Source organism: Falco cherrug, chromosome 4, assembly GCF_023634085.1.
Source record: "Falco cherrug isolate bFalChe1 chromosome 4, bFalChe1.pri, whole genome shotgun sequence".
Classification (NCBI taxonomy): Eukaryota; Metazoa; Chordata; class Aves; order Falconiformes; family Falconidae; genus Falco; species Falco cherrug.
In genome coordinates this window covers 31,279,830-31,285,241 of record NC_073700.1, presented here as the reverse complement: position 1 = coordinate 31,285,241, position 5,412 = coordinate 31,279,830, and positions in this window count along the sequence as shown.

Genomic DNA, 5,412 nt, shown 5'->3' with positions numbered 1-5,412 from the left:
TGCGAGATGTTAAGAAATTAATTTGAAATGTTTCTTTTTTAATTGTTTTCCCTAAATATATATATTTATTTTTGCTTAGCCTGAAGGCTTTACATCTTCGACTCTTTCTCTCTAACCATGAGCTAGAAATTTGCTTGGAAGAAATCCAGATTGTTCTCTTATTTACAAGATTTCAAAAGCCAGAGCTTTGGGAAAAACCATCTCTGTCATTACAACGCTCATGGTAGAGTCCCAGGAGCTGCCACACCAGAAACGCAGCCAAGCGGCACCATGGCACGGACTGCCGGCACCTTACAGAGGAATCTATCACCCTTCAGCAGCACGAGCACTGGATACAGGTTATTCCAAAACAAGTAAAACGAAGGCTTTTCTAGCAGTCTTGTTCCAGTACAAATGAGCCTTTGGACCTTCTGAATTAATTTTCTCTTTCTTTCCTTAGCTCAGGCCCCTGCAAACCCAGGTGTTGGTGCTAGACCTGGGGGAAGATACTGACCACAGGAGCCAGCAGGGGCTTCCTGATGAATCAGCAGGGAGCAAATCTAAGTCCTGTATGCTTTGGGCTGTGCAAATTAGACTGATACTGTCTGAGAAACATAGATAAATGCATTATTCCTTGAACAGACACCGCAGAAGCAGATCAGCATTAACCCTGCCTTAGTTAACTCATCTTTACCTTCTACAAAAGATGTCCCAGCTATAGAGGAGAGGAGGGACTGCAAACCACCGAGAAGTGGTAGCTTTGTTGTCACATTGCACAGACCCTTGTGGCTTAGAGATGACAAATTCTGTCTCTCAGCTGAGCTTTCCAGGGACCAGTAGCTGTGTGGAAGCCAGCGGCTCTGCCCTGGGGCTGTACCACTGAGGTGCTTGGCCGTGCTGACACCCCAGGGCAATGCCTCCATCCATTGAACGGATCAGATGGTGGGACCACATGCTGGCTCTGCTGGCCATGCAGTGTCTCTCCTTTCTGCTGAGAACATGAAACTGAAATAGAAACTTTGGGCCAGCCTTTACAAACAGCATTTTTGGAATGGAAATTTGATGGAAAACTGGAGGAATTCAAACAAAGCCAGTGGCTTTCCATGGTGGTATCCAAGACCTCCATGACCTGTTGGAGCAAAGAATTCTTTCCTTCTGGGTCTATGATTTTCTCCACAACACCGTTGCAGACTGTAACATGTGTTAAAAGGGCGACATCCTCAGTCAGGGCTCACCAATGTTGCTCCACTGAACTGTGAGATGCTCAGATTATATTTCAGTCAAGTCCTGGCCCAATATATATGTTTCATGTTTTATTTCATTTTTTTCTTCTCCACTTTCCTCTGATGCTATTCACTACCCAGAGCATCCGTCAAGAAATGAAGCACTTATTAGTATAGGATAGCACCTGTCCTCTTGTGTTTTTGAGAAAGCTCATGCTTGAAATGCAGCCAAAGGTTAAGTTATAGGCAATACCCAACTGTTATAGTTCAAATCTGGCTCCTAATTGTGTTTTGGAGCTGGACATTCACAGCTGGGAAAACTCCTGCCTAATCTTATTTACATTCTGATAAAATGCATGAGTCCCGGTATAAATTAGTGCTTCTTATTCTGGCTTCTTCCAGAGACTGGGAAGGTTTTGGGCTCGCTTGGGTAAGGTTCAGTGAACTTATACTGAGTTTAGAAATCAGTGAACCCAGGCATGGAAAGTATGCAGGAGAATTTGCACCCGAACCTGCCTGCCTGCCTGCTTCAGGTGCTTGGGTTTGCATCATGAATCTGCCAAGAAAAGTCACCAGGACCTGATGTAGTCTCTTCCTGCATTTGGAGAAGAGGTTCAGAAATTCAGGCAGGAACAAGTAATTTAGTAAGTATGGAAGAGGCTGCTATTTTGGTGTAAAAGTGAGGAACACCTTTGTATCTGGGCTCTCTCAAGAAGCCAAGATGCCTTCAAAATGAGTATCTGGGCCCCAATCATCTGACTCCAAAACCCTGTCAGACCTTGGATATAGGGGCCAGACCCCAATCTCAGCTCTGCTGGTAAACCCAGAGCATTTCTATCAAAATGCCGAGATTTATGCCAGCACAGCTAGGATTGCATCCAGGCCCCTGCCAGCTAATGCTCTAGTAATTGGATGCAAATGTGCTGGGGTATGCAAGGTATGGGGGGTTCAGGAATATGGCATCGAATATGCTATATAGACAATGAGTGTTTCCTGAAAGAGAGACATCTGTATCTCTAAATTTAGAAACGATACTCTCTTTCCAGCAGGTAATAAACCAGCAAGCGCTGTACATATTTTTTTCTATTTTGAATTCTGTTAACTGACAATTTAACCTAAAATCCCTCGTATTTTCTACTTGTTCAGCTGTAAATAGAGACTGACAGTTTATTTTCAAACATTCTGGTTGAAAAAAAAACAAACCACCAAACCACAACCCACGAACATTTGAAATAAATACTTATGGGTCCATGACAGACTACAGACGTGCAGTCAATGCTCTGCAGCAATCTCTTGGAGCTGTCACACTCTGTGATCGGTCTTTTACAAACACAAACACTGTTGATTTCTTATCAAATGTAAAACCTCCGCAGCTCTTTCGTAAATGGTTACCGCGAGCATGAAATCGACATTGTGAATCACATGTGACACTGCCTTGTCTGCTTGTAATTGAGCCGTGTGGGGAAGGTGCCGGCACTGCGCCAGCCTTGTGCGTGCCCCGCTCCTCGGCACCCTGCGAGGAGGGAGGGTAAGCCTGGCCCGGCTGGGTGCTGGGGGGTTTGCTGCTTTATTTAGTGCAATAAATGCTTTGTCCCACCTGGGTGCTGGTTTCAGTTTCTGTGGGGCTGTCGGGGTGCGGTTGGCTGCACCTGGGGTCTCTCTCCATTTCTGACCATGCAGCGGGGACAGCGTGGCATGTCCTGGCTGCTCAGCACCCGCTCAGCTTAGACAGGCAGACACCCTCATCCTCTCCCTTCCCAATCCCTGGTTTTTTTTTCGTGTAGGCCAAATGAGTAACTCCCTGGGCCGAAGTTCCGTGGATGTCCTTCCAGGACCTGGCTTTAGTCCTTGCCCTCCCACATTTGACACGAGGTGGATCTGTTCTCTGAGCCTCCCTGACTCTGGGTCCAACTGGACAACCCCAAAATATCCTTCTCTTTGCACAGACATATTACCTAGCTCAGGTTGATACAATCGGGGTGACCTGATAAAATAAAACACAGAGATACAACAGAGTTATGAAACATTTACATAGAAACATTTCCTGCATCTCTATCTATAAATAAAACTATGTCTTATTAACCAGGAGGTGGAAGATGAGTAGAAATAGAGTGGTCTATCTATTTATATAATGATATAATCTATCTAAATAAAACTAATCTATTTTTCATGCCATCTATTTCTCTAATCTAAAATATACTCGTTACCATGGAGCAATGATGTCACTAAAATGAATGACACCCATAAATGCAGACGAGCTGTAGTTATTCTGATGATCCAGGACTTCTCTCTTTGCTCATTTGCTTAATTTTACACATGTGAGGAGTAGCTTGGAGCTAAATAGGATCACACCAGCAGCAAGCCAAGAATGCTCCCGCTGACTGCAGACTCAGGGCCTCGCTCCACGATGTATCACACTCCACGTGATTGTGTGTGCACGTGTGTGCCACGGAGGTGCCTGTGCACATCCACCAAGAGAAGTGCAAACTGCCTATCTTTCACAATTCATTGCCAACATTTGCTCGGTTCTGGATAATTGCTGTTTTATTTATCGGTGCTCGGGAGCAGCACAGGGTTGGGTGCTGTGTGTGTTCTCCATTACCAGAAGTTTAACTTAATGCAATGTTGTATTTAATTTATGGAATGCAGCCAGTTACTATGGCATTGAGCACATAAAAAACCCAATCAATAAATAAATGAAATTGGTGTCAATGGGAATTTTGCACAAAGATGAGCAGTAGAGTATGACTTCATTTAGAAAGGCGAAGATACAATTTCTTTCACCCTTTCTGTATGTAGTCTAACCTCCCCCTCTTTGGAGAGGTGCATTTCCTGATCAAGAGTTATGTCTGTTTTGATTTTACTCAAGAATAATAAAATAATGTTTTCCTTTTGCTGGATTTATTGAGACCTTTGGCATTCCAGAACAGGATTTTCATATTAAAGGCTGCGACTTACAGCCTAAAGCATCCAAAGGAAATGAAGTTGTGTATCAGTATGACATCTGCATTTGTGGGAAAGTCCTTCAAAATGCAAATAGTGATTATTTGGTGAGCCAGGCAGGCTGAAGTAAATAGGAAGTCTCCAGTATACAGGATCTGCATACAGGACTGGAAAAAAAAAATCCATCTGGTCAAAAATGCCAAGGTGTTGTGTCCTGTTGGTGCAGCCTGCGTGCATGGGGTTGCCCACAAGGTCACTTCTCCTCCACAAGGTCTTCTTAAAGTGGATGGTAATTCTGCAGTGGTGCATTGGGTTTTATCTATGCAAAAAGCAGAGAAAAAATCTTAAGTGTGAAAAGGAAATCTCCCCCCAAAACCTCTAAATCCATTGGGTTTTTTTCAGTATCATCGGTCAGACAATTTAAACAGAAGCTCAAGTTAAAAACAGAGTTCTGTAAATTGCAGTGGGAAGTGGCTATACAGCTGTGGCTGTATTAGCTGCCAAAGCAGAGCTGCATTTGGGTCCGGAGAGGGACAATCCTACAGGAAGAGTGGGCAAATGGAGAAGCAAGGCCTTACACACAGACCTTTCAAATAGAACCAGAATCACAGATATCCCCATAATTATCCAAGATCACCATTTCTTGTCTTTTGGGCAGCAACCTCACCAGCTTTTAATAAATTACCCAAGTGGGTCAGACTTTTGCACTTCTCTTCCCTTTGCCATAGAGCTGCAGGAGAATTTGGGCAGGTGGTTCCCAGGAGGTGAACACGCAGTGTCCCTTGTGAGGCTGGGAGGGCAGAACCAGAGGTGGAAGCAGCACAAACCCAAGGTAATAAGCTATGTCGTGCTATCAAAATAATCCGTATGCTCAGCAGCCAGGCCCTAGAACCTGGAGGCCAGCTAGATGGGGTTTGCCACTGAGCTCCATATTGAAGGTTTCCTGCAGCCTTTATTGCTGCCATCCTTTTGGTTCTTCATCCTCCCCTTCCTCCCTCTGTGGAGGCTAAAGCTGTGACAGATGCATTTGTTGGCTGGATTCAGAGACCACTGGTGCCAGCAGAAAACCTCCCCTAGACTTCAACAGACTTTGGGATGGACTCCTGGCACCCACCTTGGATGTGGTCCCCAGGACAGACCCCCACTGTGCTGACCCACATTTAGCCCTATGCATTTCCCATCTGGAAAAGCCCTGGGAGCTCCCAGAGATGGCTTATTTCAGAGGACTGGCTTCTTGCAAGCTGCTGAGGATGGCAGTGGGCTCAGA